Source organism: Manis pentadactyla, chromosome 18 (assembly GCF_030020395.1).
Source record: "Manis pentadactyla isolate mManPen7 chromosome 18, mManPen7.hap1, whole genome shotgun sequence".
Taxonomy (NCBI): domain Eukaryota; kingdom Metazoa; phylum Chordata; class Mammalia; order Pholidota; family Manidae; genus Manis; species Manis pentadactyla.
In genome coordinates this window covers 28,424,635-28,440,962 of record NC_080036.1, presented here as the reverse complement: position 1 = coordinate 28,440,962, position 16,328 = coordinate 28,424,635, and the positions used below count along the sequence as shown (strand labels likewise).

The following is a 16,328-nucleotide window of genomic DNA, read 5'->3' as shown; positions in this document are numbered from 1 at the left end:
CAGGGGTTAGGGTGCCCAGAGGTCCCGGATTCCCTACCTCTGGATTAAGTGGCCCGCCCTGCCCCTTTAAGACTTCCAAAAAGCACCCGCCAAAACAAAACAACGACCACAAAAAAAAACAAGAAAAAAAATTTTTTTAATTAAAAAAAAAAAAAAATTTTTTATTTAAAAAAAAAAAGGTGGTCGTTCGTTTTTCTTTATTCTCCGGTGCCAGCCTCAGGCCTCTGCTCACCGGTCTTTCTGCCCTGTTTCCCTAATATTGGGGTCCCTGTCCCTTTAAGACTTCCAAACAGCGCTCGCCAGAACAAAGCAGCAAAAAAGCAAAAAAAAAAAAAAAATGGTCGCGCGCTTTTCTTATGTCCTCTGTCTCCCAGCCTCCAGTGCCTGCTCACTGTTCTTGCTGCCCCGTTTTCCCAGTATCGAGGGCCCTACACTCTGGCCCGGATGGCTGGGGCTGGGTGTTCGGCAGCCCTGGGCTCCGTCTCCCTCCCGCTCTGCCTGCTCTTCTCCCGCCGGGAGCTGGGGGGAGGGGCGCTCGGCTCCCGCGGGGCCGGGGCTTGTATCTTACCCCCTTCGCGAGGCGCTGGGTTCTCTCAGGTGTGGATGTGGTCTGGATATTGTCCTGTGTCCTCTGGTCTTTATTCTAGGAAGGGTTGTCTTTGTTATATTTTCATAGATATATGTTGTTTTGGGAGGAGATTTCCGCTGCTCTACTCACGCCGCCATCTTCCGCCCCCTCCAAAGCTTACGCTTTTAAAAGCCAAAGATCAAGTCTTGTTTTCTCTTTGTCCCTAGTAAGGAAAACCCAAAACAGCAGCAATCGTAGCAATCGTCAACAGCAATTAAGGGCTCATGGTGTACCCAAGTGTTTGTATTCCTTTAAGCCTTGCCCTAAAGTATCACATTGTTCCTAAGTACAAATTAGTAATTAAGAAAAATATATCTGTTATAAAAGCATGGGGAGTACACTGAAGAAAAAGACTACCAATAAAAAGTTCTAGTCATCAAAAACTGCCAGCACAAAGTTAAAATGTAAACAACAAACCAAAAGGAGTATTTACAACATAGTTACTATCATTAATATCTTTCACTAATACATAAAAGGCACCCACAAAGCTACAAAGAACCCATATGAGCAAAGGTGATGCACGGGCAATTTAAAAAAGAGATGCAACTGGACAACACATTTAAAAAGGTGCCACCTCACAAGAAATTAGAGCAATACAAATTAAAATGAGAAAACCACTTTTAGCTTATCAAATTGACCAAGGTTTTCAAAAAATAGTAATTCCCAGTGTTGGCAGAGATGTGGCAAAATAATCTGTCTCCCTAGGAGCAATTTAGCAATGCATAAATAAGGCCTCATAATTCCACTTTCGGAAATGTATCCTAAGGAAATAGAGATGCACATGACAAAGATAATCATTAAAAAATAATTAAACAAAATTATTTTATAATAAAAAATTAAACACAAGTTTAATGTGTTTATTAATAGGAAACTGGTTCAACAAATTATGGTATATTAACACAAATGACAGTAGATATCATTATAGATCAATATTTAAGGCTATGAGAAATGCTTCTATTATAAACTGAGGAAAAAATACTGAAATGTATATACAGTACAATCTCCATTTAAAACAAAAAATTAAAACATACAGTTTTTGTGAAAAAGGCTAGAAGAATACTCCAAAATCTTAAGTATCTTAACAGATAGTGAAATTATTTTCTTTCTTTTGTCTCTCTGCATTTTCAAATTATTTATTCAAACTATTTATTTCAAACTGTATTTCTCATATTGCCTTATCAAATTATATTTTTAATATACAAAAAGAAGAAAAAATTAGGCAGGTCAAAAAATTTGAGAGTCTCTTACAAGAGAACTCTGAAAATCATTAAAATTCCAAAAGCCCATCTGGCATGACTCAGCAGGAGACAGCCAGCTAGAAATCAGTGAAGTAATTAAAATAAAAAGTGCAGTCAGAGTGAAAATCTTCAGCATTCACTAGTGTGCACAACCTGTCATAAGTTAGGAAGAGCAAACCACACACAGCTGCCCAGCTGGCCTGGCAACGGCTCTCAGGGCTGGAGTCTGGGTGTGGCATCTGCCCCATGCCCAGAATATCAGCCAGGACCCAGGGCCCCCCCCCTGCAGAGCACGGAGCAGGGCTCAGCCTGAGGTACCCGGACAGGCCAGACAGACCCAGGCGCGCGAGCTCTCCTGGCGTCAGAGGGGCCTGGCCAACAGGCAAGGCAGGCCGAGGGCTCGCTGGTTCTCTGCGGCCCAGGCTAAGAGCGAATTTCATTCAAGGGTGAGATGGTGGAACCATGCTACAGTGTGTGTGACCCTCTCGGAGGGCGAAGGCAACTCCAGGACTGGCAGATTGATGCTATATCCTTTATGCTATAAGTTTCTCCTCAGGGAAGATCTGGAAACTAAAAAAAAGTAAATATAAATTCTCATTTTTTATTACAGGGTCTATTAGTTGCCCAAGAAATTTTACCAAACATGTAATAAACATGTCAACTGGATAAGAGAGAGGGAATAACACTTTATTTGTGAAAGGGCCTCATCAGGCCTAATTAGCCTATCAGAATTCTTTGAGGGGTAAAAACAGTATGATTGTGGAGAAACTAGTAGGCAGAATTTCCACAGACTTTAAATGCCAAAATTTCACCAAAAAACAGTTTTAAAGACTGAATTCACAGAACTTGAGTGAATGTATATGAATGAATATGGGGAACCACTGACCAGCCCTGGACTGGAGTTTAAGGCTTTCATAAAATACCTAGAATGGACCTTCCCAACCCATAAGATGACCCGACCTTATATCCACATGTGTTCCCAATGACCGGCCATCAAAGACACCATTACTACACCAGGGCCCATGCAGACTAATTTACAAAGGAGGTCTCATTGCCACAGTGCTTTGGGAACCAATGATCCAGCAGAAGAATCAGGCACCAGCTTCACGAAGGAGGAGGCTTACCTGCGCCACTCATCCTGTGTCCTCCACTGGGTACCAACAAGTGTTTACTGAAGCAATGATCACAAATGCCCTTAGAGCTCTTACAGACATCAAAATGCAAAATTAAAAGAAGTTCTCATGAGGCTGTATGAATAGGCAAAATTATGGCAAAGGATCATCAGTGACGGCAAACGTGAAGACCATTTAGGGAGAAGCAATTCCAATTATACTTTTAGAATAATGGCTTAGAAGCTAAACTGTTCAATAAAAAGGCTTGGACATCAGCTTAGGCTGTTCCCTTAAGACACTACATTGCATGTTTCATCACAACAAGCCCAGAAAACACTAGGCATTGTCAGAAAGGATACTGGAAACAGAAATACTTGTGATCCTGCCCTTATTCAAAAACACCCAGTGTGACAGCCCAAGTGCTGGGCAGTTTTGGTCCCCATGCCTGCAGACAGACAGACCCGAATCAGAGAGGTCCACAGGCAGAAGAGCTTTCTCATGACAGCCTAAAAATTAGATCTCTATTTATTCAGCAGGGTGGGGGCATAAATGAAATACAGGTTTGTTCACCAAACTTCAAAATACTGGACAGGAGAGGGCAGCATGCTGAAGTTTGAAACAAAAGATTTAGACAAAAGATGACTTTATCCGTTAGTCATAAAATACACCAAAGTTACAGGGAACACAGATATATGTAGTAATATTCATATTTACTCAAATCTAAGAATGAAAACAAAACAAAACAAAAAGGCTCTGAGGAACTAAGAACAAGGAATTGCCACTAAACCTATGAGTTTTCTTTCTCTCGACATCGAAGCCTTTGAATTTCAAAAATATTAAACTTAGTCATCTGTTTTTCTTAACAATATCTAAATTTGGTAATGGTAGATTAATAAAAGTTCAGTAACAGGCCATCAAGGGGGCAGAGGCACTCCAAAAGCATTAAGAAATATCTGATCTTTATTCAGTATACTCTGTTTAATGAGACAAGGAAGCAAATAACACATTACAGATTTTTATGGTGCAAGTTAAAGGCAGCATGATTTAAGGGACACTGGACTGTAACACAACAAAATTAAGTTTCCTTGAATTTGCCATTGTCTGCTAGATGAGCACTAGAAGAAGGATCTGGGTATGTGCTTTCACAACCTGGCAGTGAACTCTTTAAGCTCCTGCATATGCCTGACTATGGTTTACATATGGATACAACATGTGTTCAATTACTGTTGCAATGTTAAGAGGTTTAAAATGGGTAAATGAAAGTTACCCTCAGCTTTCTATTTTAATTAAAAGGAGCATTCCAAGAGTAGTAAAGAATAACTCAAGCTGGATGACACAGAGAGAGAGAGAGAGATCACTTAGCAGAACAGAGACCAGGAGAAAGTGCTCGAGTTGGCTGCCAGGATGGGGAATGTCTTCTGATCCAGGAGTGGAAGCCAGGCAAGGGGAGAGAGAGAAGGCAAGCATGTGACCGAGCGGCTGCCCCCGTGACCTGCAGGAGCTTCCGTCTGGACTCTGGCTACAACACTGATCAGAAACCATTACTTCCCTAGGTGGCAGAGAAGGGAATTCAGTGAAACTTTAGCTGGATCAAAGGAAAGGAGAAAGAACCCCACATTCCTGGACTCAGAATAAAGCCCCAGACAGGGAAAGGTAGAACTAAAAGACTAAGAAATTATGACCTTGGTTTCACTGGAGATGGCTGGTAATTGTAGGTCTGCTTTTGTTATGTAGCTGTATTCCTATTATGTTAATGTGTGTACGCAATTTAATTAGTAGTTTAAAACCTATACATGCTGAAGTTACTCTACAAGAAGATATGTCAAAGAAATAATCAATCTTCCCATGTTTTCTTCCGTCTGCTACTTCTATAGCTTTTCTTCTTCCTTCCTAATTACAACCCTTTAATAGAATTCGTGCCTCATATCAAATTTACCGAGTATCATAATTCTTCCAAGTGGTAAAGATACCTCAAGACAAATGCTGGGCAGAGAAGCCACAGGGCATAAATCTGCAAAGAAGTAAAAAGCCAGCTTTTTCAAAGAATATTTGTTCTCTCTCACTTACCAACTTTACATTTCCCTGTATGGCCCCGGAAGATGACTGGTTAGCCAGAGACGGGTAAGATTCCTCAAGGGAGGAACAACCTAAGACAGGCACAGTCGCAGGGGGGCCATCAGGTGAGAAATTGGGGATCAACAGAGGTGAGGCTTAGAACCTCACCCCCCGTTTTGAGAAAAATCTTCTGCATCCGTGGATGTTTTGTTGCCCTTGTCTAGCTTGGATTAATACTTACTCTATAGGCACAGACCTGATCATCTACATTTGCCCTCTTACAGCACTAAATTATGTTTTCTACCTTTATCTGGCATGTACCTACCACTTCAGCATTTTATTTTAAGATAATAATAATAATAATAATAATAATAATAATAAGGGAGAAATGTGGGATTCACATATAAATCAAGTATAAAAATCAAACGAATAATCATATTTGACCTGACTGTTTATAGTTCATGATGCGTGATCAAAACCGAAAGTTTCTGTGATGGCTGCCCTTGCACTGTTCACCATGTAAGAACTTATTCACTATGTAAGAACTTGTTCACCATGTAAGAACTTCTTCGTTATGCTTCAGAAGATTGGAGACTGTTGAGAATTAGGCTTGGGGTTGATTAATGATTGTGCATTGAGTCCCCTATACAGAATGTTATTGTTGTTAACAACCATTTGATCAATAAATATGAGAGATGCCCTCTAAAAAAAAGAAATTATGACCACCAGAACTGGCCTTCACCCCTATGCTGTCTGTCACCTATCACCTGCATGAAGATCTTAGACACCTTGGTGGAATTTTAATATGAAAAATTAAACTAACTTGAAGGATCTTGAGTCCTTGAATAGGCTAGGCTGCATTAGCAAATTAATCTAGAACTATCAGATTTGTACATAAACCTTAACACCTAAAATGATGAGCAAACATGTACACATCATTACTCTCCTGAATACAAGGCCTACCTGACCCGAAGTCACAGATGTTCTGAGTCAGTCAGCAGCCACTGTTTCATTTTGTGAGGTACCTGGTATCCTAATTTAATCTAGCAGAAGACAGTCTAAGAGAGTCTCAGCAGTACAAGAAGTCAGGTGCCCCAGTGGACCCAGGCCAAATGACACCGCTAGTCACCTGGCCCTTTCTTCCTCTAGTCTCTACCCCTCTAGCACACAATTTGCTACAGAGGTGCTGTAAAACACAGATCAGATCACAGAAACGCCCCCCTTCAAAATCCCTGTACCTTCAGGATGCAGCTCAAACTCTCTGCCGAGCATGGCGGAGCCATCCCCATCCGGCCTCTGCCCGCCTCTCCAGCCACCTCCCACGATGCCATTCCCCGACCGGTGCTCGTCCCAGACCCTCTGGGGCCTGTCAGGGCCGGAGCTGTCCTCCTGACTAGAGCAGAGTATCTGATACTCCGCGCCACTGGCCCCAAAACAACTGTGCCCGAAGGCGCCTCCTCGCCCGAGCTTCTGCTCCAGGGTGCCTCATCTGGGCACCGCAGCGCCCTCCTCTGCCCCCTCCTCCTCCCTCCTCCCGAGGCAGCACTTCCCGCAGCGGGCTTTTCTCATTAGTCTGCAAGCTTCTCCCCAAGTCCTTTCCCTTCTCTTCCCAGGACCTAGCACACCCGGCTCCCAGTGGCAGGTGAACCGGCACTGCTCCTGTGGCCCAGAACCTCTCCAAGGTCCTGGCTGAGGCACCTGCCCTGCTTGCCTTGCCCAAGGTGCCCTTCACCCAAGGCAGCTTCTCCTCTCCTCTCTCCCTCCTGGGACCCACCCACCCACCCACCAAAATTCCCATTCCCAGGAACAGATGGTATGGCAAGTATTCTGACAAGACTCACAGGATGTTAGAGCTGAAGGGGACCTCAGAAAGGATGTGGTCCAGTGGCTTCCCAGTGCCCGTCTGCAGACTGCTGCTGGACTGGCTGCAAAAGAATAACATGGGAAGTGACTTCAAACTGCAGAAGCCCAAGCTCCCACTATGGGAATTCCAATTTAGTAGGTCTGGGATGGATTGCCAGATTTTTTTTTAAGCTTCCCACTTGATTCCAGGGTACTGGACTAGTCCAAGCTCCTCATATTACAGCTGACAAGGGAAGTTCATCCATCAAACATTCACCGAAGGCCAACATTCGTCTAGCACTGAGGACACAGATGAAAGGCCAGGCCTGCTCTCACGTGCCCTCCGGACACGCCGAAGGTACAGCCGCCGCACCTGTGTGAGCCACTGGCTTCCTAGGGGCTCCCTGCCCTCGCTGGGAGCTGCCTGGCCCCTCCTCGCGGCCCACTCTCTGCCTCCACTGCAGCCACTCCAGTAGAGGCTCTTCTGCCCTCAGTAGGCACTCCCTAAATTAACCAATTGGTATCCCCAATTAATTAAACTAGGTTTGGACAGGCATTTCAAGCCTAGCACGTCCAAAATCTAGCTCCTGATTTCTTCCTACAGTCTTCCTTGTTTCAATAAACGCCAATTCCATCCCTCCCATTGCTTAGGCCAGACCTTGGCATACCTGAGTCCTGTCTTTCCTTCACACCCTTCATCCAGTCCATAAGTAAATCCTGTCAACTGCACCTTCAAGAAACACCCACATCCAACCACTTCCCCCGCCTCTGGCGGACACCCTCTCCCCTGGGTGGCTGCGGATGCCTGCTGCTCTGCTTGCCTCTCTCGGCCCCGCTCAGCACAGCGGCCGGAGGGCTGCTTTCAAATGCCCATCAGATCACAGCCCACCCCTTCTCAAAGCTTCAACATGGTCCCACCGCACACGGGTAGAATGACCAGGCTGCCCCGTCTCCCACACCTCTCTGCCACCCGGGCTGACCCAGGCCCGCAGGTACCTGCTTACTGCTCCCCAAGCAGGCTGGACATGCTCCTGCTCAGACCTTCCCATTTACGGTGCCCTCTGCTTGGCATGTTCTTCCCACAGATCTCTGTGGACTCACTCCCCACTTCCTTCAGGCCTTTACTCAAATATGACTTTGCCAGGCACCTTCTATGGCCAGCGTATCTAAGTATCCACTCTGGTCATCCATCTCTGCCCTTTTAGTCCGCTTTGCTTTTCTCGGCCCCTCCCACCGCCCGACACATTATTAAATTTCTTCACTGTCTGTGTTTAAGCTCCAGAGTGTTTGCTGGGAGGTAAGCCACCGGTACAAAGGCGGAGTGACCTGACAGGCTTTCTGCCCAGAACTAACATTGTTCAAGAACAGTCACAGATTCCTAGGCAGGTTTATTACCAGTCAAGCAATCGGTAATCTGTAACATTATTCGTGTTCCACTTTCTACAACTTTTTGTAAATAGACAGACCTTGAGTGGTGATGGGACCTTGCCAGTGGGAAGGGGTCTGCCTGAAGCAGCACGTGTCTGTGAATCCTGGGCTCCTACCATGGGGAGAAAGGTAAATATTTTATCAGTTCAAAGTGCCTACTGGCCAGTGTCCACACAAAAAGGTCATCTGTCCTGAGGACAGGGGTCAGTGTGATACCAGCGGGGGGCGGGGGGGCTGGCTCTAAGAGCCACAGGAAAGAGGAGGGCACAAAGTAGTCTAGAGTCTTAAGAAGAGGGGATGCAAGTCTGCGAATATACTAAGACCTACTGAACAGTGTACTTTAAATAGGTGAACCGTATGCCACGTAATTATATTTCGTGATAAAGCCCCCCCTTTTGTTTTAAAGAAAAAGAAAAAATAAAGGTGGGTAGACCTGGAATGCCTTGGGATTATGCAGGACCATCCTGATGACACAAGTGGAAATAGGTATAGGCAACAAAGTCGAAACAGAGCTGGGAACTGACAGAAAGCTGACCCTTTGTGACCTGTACCCCCTCTGCCTTTTCTTCCTTTCAGGAAAATCTCAGCACTAACTGGGCACTGTCCTTTCTTGGAAGGGAACAGGACCCTGAAACTGAGAAAAAGGGAGACAGGACTCCTCCTGTTCACACACCATCTCCCAGGAGTCCCCCCATGAGACCTGTAAGAGCATCATCTCTTGGTCGCAGGGACTCCCACATTTAAGCAAGAAGCCAGTAACCCCAGACCTGCTGAAAACCAAGCCTCTACTCCCTGAACAAAAGAGCCCCAGGAAGGAAAAATGGCCATGCCCCAGGCTCGCTCTTTCCCCATCTTTGTTACCCATGCGTTCCACAGCTGAGTCTCACCTACCGCAAGCAAACCACAGTCCCAAAGACCCCAAAATTGAAAGGTCTGGGGAAGGAAGGTACACAAGGAATACTCGCAGTCTCGGGGCATCTCAGTGTTCCCTCAGATAACTCTCTCGCGTCCCTCCTCCTCATCCCCCTCCTTCCCCTCTCAACAGAGATCAGGGCGGGCTTGTCCCCCAGGGCGACTCAGGCCCGAGGGCGGTCAGCCTCCTGCAGGAAGATGGGCACCAGCCAAGGCAGCATTTCTCCAACAACCCAGTCTAGCAACATCCAGGTGACCACATGTGTGCACACTGTCCCGGTGACCCGAGGGAGTAACAGGGATATAATGTGTCCAAAGAAACATCCCTATGTGCCCTTCTGCCATCAGATGAAATGGAATAAAAGTCCTTATCTTTTTAAGACACATGGTGAAATGTTCATAGATAAAATAAATGTGACGTCTGGGATTTGCCTCAAATTGACAGAGGAAGAGGAGGAGAGCAGGAAGGACATTTATAAATGAAACAGGACTGGCCATGAATTGATGATTGCTGGGTCTGGGTGAGGAGTACATGGAGGTCTACCATTATTTTCTCTACATTTGTACATTTCAGCAAACTAGGAACCAGACCCTTGGTCAGTGGACTCCGTGGGTCCAACTAGATAACCACCAAAGTCATACCCATTAGGGTGGCTGTAAAAAGAAAATAACAAGTGTTGGTGAGGATGTGAAGAAACCGGAATTCTTTTGCACTGCTCGTGGAAATGTAAAATGATGCAGCCACTATGGCAAACAGAATGGCAGTCTCTAAAGAAAATCAAACATAGAATTACCATATGATCTAGCAACTCCACGTCTGGGTATAAGCCCAAAAGCACTGAAACCAGGGTCTCAAGAAGTCATTGTACACCCATGTTCATAATATCCAACAGATGAAGGCAACCCAAGTGTCCAACAGATAGATGAACTAAAATGTGATATAAATACACAACAGAGTATTGTTCAGCCTCAAAAGGGAATGAAGTTCTGACACATGCTACCACATGCATGAACCCAAAGACACTATGCTAAGCGAAATAAGTTAGACACAAAAATATCTCACTCACTTAGATGAGGTCCCAGAATAGTCAAATTCATAGAGACAGAAAGCAGAACCAGTGGTTACCTGGGGCTGGGGAGACAGGGTAGAGAGTTAGTGTTTAAGGGGTGCAGAATTTCAGTTTGAGACAATGAAAAAGTTCTGGAAATGGACAGTGGTAATGGCTGTACTCCAGCTGTGAATGCACTTAATGCCACTGAACAGTACACTTCAAAATAGCTAAAATGTCAATTTTGTTATGCATATTTTATCACAATTTTAAAAAGCATAACTACCAAGGAACATTTAAAAAATCACTTGTATCCACATTCTCAGCTCTTCGAGGCCAGCTCAGGTCAGCCTAGACATCATACCTCAGTGAGGGCCTCAAAACAAGGGTGTGGTGAGCGCTGCTGGGAGTACAGAGCTATGGAGAAGGGAGTATCACCTACCTAGGTGCGTGGACTAGTTTCCAAACACCACCTAAGGGCAGAGGGAAAATATGTCTTTAACAGGCGTGAAGGGAAATGTTAAAGTTTAGGTAATAGTAATAGTAAAAGGTCAGGGTCAGAACCTGAGAAAATCCTCCAACATACAAGCCAAAAGTCCCCCAATGTAGTCAAAGGTAAAACTTTGCCCAGCCCCAGCTCTTCTCCCCTTCCCCTATCCCAGTGTGTTGGTTCAGAGCACAGACTACCAGGGTTCAAAGCCCAGGTCTATATTTACTAGCCATGTGACCTTGGGCAGGTTTCTTCACCTCTGTGTCTCAGTTTCCCCACATGAATTAATATTTGTAAAGGTCTTACAACACTGCTTTAAACACAGCAAATACATTTGTTAAGTATTATGCCAATCTCAGGGGTCAGCACACTTTAAGGCAAAGTATTTCAGGGTGCCCAGGCAGACTGCTGAGTCCCTAAACATCAGGCTGACTGGAAGCATGCACAGGGGACAGCAACAAAGGAAGTGAAGGCCAGTTACCCCTCCACACAGCTCATCCTCCAGGGCTCAGGAGGCCTGAGCGATGGAAGCAGAAGGTGAAGGAGCGGGTGAAGGAACCAGGGGTCTGGGGGACATCATCGGGGGGCAGAGGCGGCAAAGGGACAAGCCCTGAACAGGTGAGAAGAATAACAGAAGACAGGCTGGCAGGACCCATTTTTTAAAACAAGGTGGTTTTCAACATCAGAATCACTTTGGGAAACTACTAATGATGGACTATAACCCCTCGAGATTCCGATTTAATTGCCCAGCACGGAGAAACTGGTAACGGTTCATCAGGTACATGTACTTACAAACAACAGAATAAAGTCTCAATTCTAATTCTGCTCACTCTCACTCTAATTCTGCATCCCCAAACATGACTTCCTTTTTGTCTTAACTTTAACAAACCAGCATTTAGTTTGGATTCTAAACAGAGATATACACAATATTAACGGACAACTTTAGAAGGGAAGAGAAGGAAATTCATTATTCCAATTCAATAGAAGGGAAATAGAGAAAACATTTTTTTTTCCTGAAGTTTTTCCTTTTCTTATTTGGACCTTCACATTTCAAAACATAACCTAACAAGTAAACACTGTGGTGTCCAAATGAGGACAAAAGTCAGAGCCAGGGCGGGGGAGAGGGGAGGGGAGGGGGGTGGAGTAACGGGGTGTCTTAGATCAAATGTCTTATGTAAGTTAGTTCTGAGGTGCTCCAATGAGCGTGCCTGGTTATTTATTCCCGGTTAACCTTGCTTCCTGCAACCACGGGACCCGCTGGGTTACTCAGACCTTCTCTCATACCCAAAAGCGCATTCTGGTTGCAGAAAGAGGTTGGCAAACTGAGCATCAGGCTTCACGGACCCAGGCTGCTGTTTCTCCAGGTCAGACTGCCACGTGTACAGGCTTGGATTTACAGGAACTTCACAGTTTATAAAACACTATTCCCGCTTCACAAGGAATTCACCAGTGAGTGGCAGAGCCAAGACTAATGCTCAGGCTCCCTCCTGCCTCCAAGGACCAAGCAGCTCTTCCCCTCCACAACCTGGAATCAGAAGGTCAGATCTCACCTGTCTGACTCCCCCACACCCTCCTCTCCCCGAGGTGCTACTGTATGTGGCACACACTTTCCTTCGGTTGCTATTGAGACATTCATACAGGCCTTGCCATAATTATGACACACCAGAGGGTGTTGTAAGACCAAGATTAGAAAACAGTCCCTAGAACATCGTTCTGGATTAAAGGTGTTTCCAAACCAGAAAAATTAAGAACTGTCAGAGCAAAAGAGACTCGAGGAAACCATTAAATGTAAGCCACTGATGCCACAAGCAAGGAAACAGAAGCCCAGAGAGGCAATGTAATCAAATGAGCTAAAGTACACAAACTGAAAAGTTTTTATTACTGTGAAAGAGTCCTGTTATTCCAGGCTCTGCTTTAAGCCTCTGCAGAGGAGCTGAAGTCTCCTACTCACAGTTACCCATTCAAATCTCTCCATCAAATACCAGGTATGAGGCTTATTTAACCCTTAGTCTAGTGATTCCAGTCCTGGGTGCACAGAGGAACCCAGGGAGCACTGGGGAGCAACACCAAGGCCTCAGACCAATTAAATCAGAGTCTTTAGGCATGGTGCCAGGCATTTTTTTGAAAAAACATCTTATGTCTAGGGTTGAGGACCACTGTCTTTAAATCAGAGTGTGGTCCAGGGACCACTGGCCTGACAAATCACCGAACAGCTTGGTAACAGTGCAGATTCCTGGGCCCACCTGCAGACTGACTGAAGCTGTGGTGGCCACCCAGGGGTCAGTGAGCAGCAGTGGCAGCACTGGATGAGTCCCAGCAGTTGCATCTGTGCTCCAGCTGACCCTGGAGTCCTGGACGGCCCCAGCAGCCGGCCCAGGAACAGCTCCTGCTCTGATTCAGACTTTGATGCCTACTCTCGGCTGACAGCCAGGCCGAAGCCCCACTCTTCCAGTGCCAGCAGCCGGGGTAATCCTCCTAAAGAGGACAGTGGAGTCCACCACGGCCCTGCACAGCTGCCACAGGCTTAGGACTCACCGGCCCGGGGGGCTCACTGGGCCTCCTCTCCCGTCCCTTCCCCTCTCACTCCAGCCCGGGCCACACTGACGTCCCCGCTGTCCCTTGAGCTCCTCAAGCCTCCCTCTGGCTGCTCTCTCCACCCTCATCACTTTCTCAGGAATCTGCATGGTTCCCTCTCTCATTCCTGCAGATCTTCACCCAGATGTCTGCTACCAGTGAGACTTCTCTGACTTCCTCATTTAAAATAGAAAATCTGCCTCCAACAAGCATTCTCATACTCCATTCCTGTTTTGTTTTTCTCCATAATACTTTTCACCATCTCTTGTATTTCATATTTCATTTATGGTCTGTGAGTCTGCATATACTAGAATATGAACTCCATGAGGTTAAGATATTTATTTACTTTGTTCCCTGTCATATTCCCAATACCTAGAATAGTGCCTGACACATAGCAGGCACTCAAATATTTATTTTAGGAATGAATATATCAGAAACACCAATCTCAAAACATAACTTATACCAAAGGACCATAAAGAAGCTGATTATATCAAAAACACTTCTCCACTGAGCTCATCTTGGCCAAAGCCTTGGTAAAAACAGGCTAGAAGCCTAATGAAACAGAAACTATTTAAAAATAAGTATTTCCAGTCAATTAATTCAATCCAAATGGGTTTGTGAATCAAAGACAATTTGTTTTGAGAAACACAAAACTTTAGAGACAGAAAATACAATTGAAAGAAAGTGATCGAACAAATGGATTTCAGATACTATCTTGTTATATGCACAGGTTCAGGAGAAAATCCAAAATCACTGACAGCTACCCTCAGACAGGGAGCAGTTTTCAGCAGACCAGAAAGAAAGACCCACTCCCATCCTGGGTTGCAGTCTGTGAGATCAGGCCCAGGGCAGGACACATTTGCTTCCCACAACTTCTGCCAACCCCACAAACCTTCTCTTTCTCCTACTTACACTGTCCCCTACTTCCAAAACTCGCCATGGACAATACTTTAAGCTCTACCATGTTGGGAGCACTGGGAACCTTTGTCAAGGCAGTTGGGGAGCATCCTGCCATTACTAAGTCTCACTGACATCGTCTGTTCCACTCCAGGTCCCCACCCCTGTCCTTTTTATCTCTTTCCTTGCCACATCCAGTCTCTCCCCATGCTCATCCTACATGTCTTTCTAAGACCAATCTTCCCCAAAACCCCTTTCACCAAGGTCACTCATTCTGCTTAAAAACCTGAAGAGTTTCCTATAGCCTACCACATTAGTGCCAACCCTTGGGCCAGGCTTTTGAGAACCTATGTAAGTCTAGGCCTAGACCAAGTCTATTGATTTTATATCTGAGCAGCTGTTCTTCACCTGCCTCAAAGCACCAGCAGATCACCGCATTCCCCTTCAACAGCACCAGGAAGACTGGAGCACGTCTCCGACCTCTGTTCCTGCCCAGAGTGCCCTCACTCTCCACCCCATCCACATCTACCCGTACCCCCACCCCCAGGTTCTTGCCACCCTGCTCCTTCCCACTCCACTTCCGCAACACATACAGCCACATTCACTCATTCGGTAACAGTAACTGAGCACCTACTATGTGCCAGGCCTTCCTCTAATTGCTGCAGATACTACCGTGAAATGAACCAAATCCCTGCCCACGTGGTGCTAACTTCTCACTGAAGGAGACAGACAGACACAAACAAGCAAGATTCATAAGACATCAGGTAGTCTTACAGCCTTTCTCAACAGGAGTTCTCCAAGTGAAGTGGGGAATCGGAGTGACTATATTCTCAATTCTGAAGCAAGTGAGAGAGCAAGCCCTGCGATTATGAGCAAGAGGTTTCAGGCAGAGGGAAGAGCAAGCAGAGAAGCCATGAAGCTGGGAAGGGCTTGGAGCACTCCAGGAACCCAAACCGCGGTGGAGGGCGTCGCAGGAGGCGGGGATGGAAGGCAGGCAACAGAGGGCTGCTGCCAGGCTGACCCTGACTCTTCTTGGACGGAAGGCTACAGGGGGGCTTGTGGTAAGAGCAGTGACACAGTCTGGCTTCTGCTGTAAAAGAATCACTCATCGCTATCTATACATTTCAGCCATCAATCATTAGGTAGTAAAATTATGGGAGATTTGTTTTCTTCTTGAATGTTCCAAAATTTTCTAATCTGAGCATATATTACCTTTTAAATGAAGAACAAAACAATCTTCCCAACCCTTTAAGATTCAGCCCAATTTCTCCTCTGCCCCAAGGCTCCCAGTACTAGTGCTAGGCCATGCTGGACCCCATGCCCCAGCCAGAAGGACCCCCAGGGTGGCCCAGAGTTAGCAGTACCCACCTGCAGCAACAAATGTCCGTGAGAGGTTCTTCCGCTGCCCTCACGTTTTTGCTGGCACGCAGGACTGTGTCCCTTCGGACACTCATGCCCCCAAGTGCCTGCCTGGATCCCAGGTTCTCTCAGTTGACTTAATTAATTCCTGGTAATTAAAGCTACTGTTTGGTTATGAACTGCTAAGTCTGACCTCTCCTGGGGGGTGTAAATATTTTCAAAGAGGACTGTAAGTGGAAATGCAAAAGCCTTAGACCCAGGGAATGGGGCCATAAGGGTGTAATGATAGGCACTGGGGTTCATATTTTGTGGAGAGGTGGCTACTGTCTCCTAAAGGGCACAGGTGCTTAGAGAAGCAGTGTCAAAAGGAGACGAGTGAAGTAATGAAAGATGAGATTACATCATTGCCACCACACCCTCCTGCCAGATGGCCATTCAGTCCATTTTGGACACCAGAGAATGTTCCCCAGAGGTAAGTAACACCAGCCATCTCAGAGGGGTGACCTGTGTGAAAGTAACCACCACCCTCGGAAAGAAAAACCCCCTTAAGACACTTCTAGTCTGGAAGCAAGTTGTCCTCTAATTGCTTTCAGTGGGGGAACTCCTTGAGGGCAAAGTTCATCTCAAATGATTCTTTTATGCTCCACAGAGCATGCAGCTCTGGGTTGGGCCTCTCACAAGTAAGTGTAGATGACTGATCAATGATGGCCCAGTTGCAAAAAGACGCCATAGGATTTTTTTTTT

General features: G+C 45.8%; 1 protein-coding gene across 3 annotated transcripts in view; it reads right to left on the bottom strand.

Annotated features, from left to right (window-relative positions):
* ZNF592 (zinc finger protein 592) overlaps positions 1 to 16,328 on the bottom strand; it is a 54,646-nt gene that overhangs the window by 31,992 nt on the left and 6,326 nt on the right. For 2 of the 3 annotated variants that reach the window (XR_008994689.1, XM_036932021.2), the window contains one exon: positions 6,875 to 6,958. The exons of the other annotated variant lie outside the window; for it this stretch is intronic. The gene's annotated coding sequence lies outside the window, so the exon portion shown is untranslated. Of the gene's footprint in view, positions 1 to 6,874; positions 6,959 to 16,328 lie in introns of those variants that run through there. 3 annotated transcript variants of the gene reach the window in all.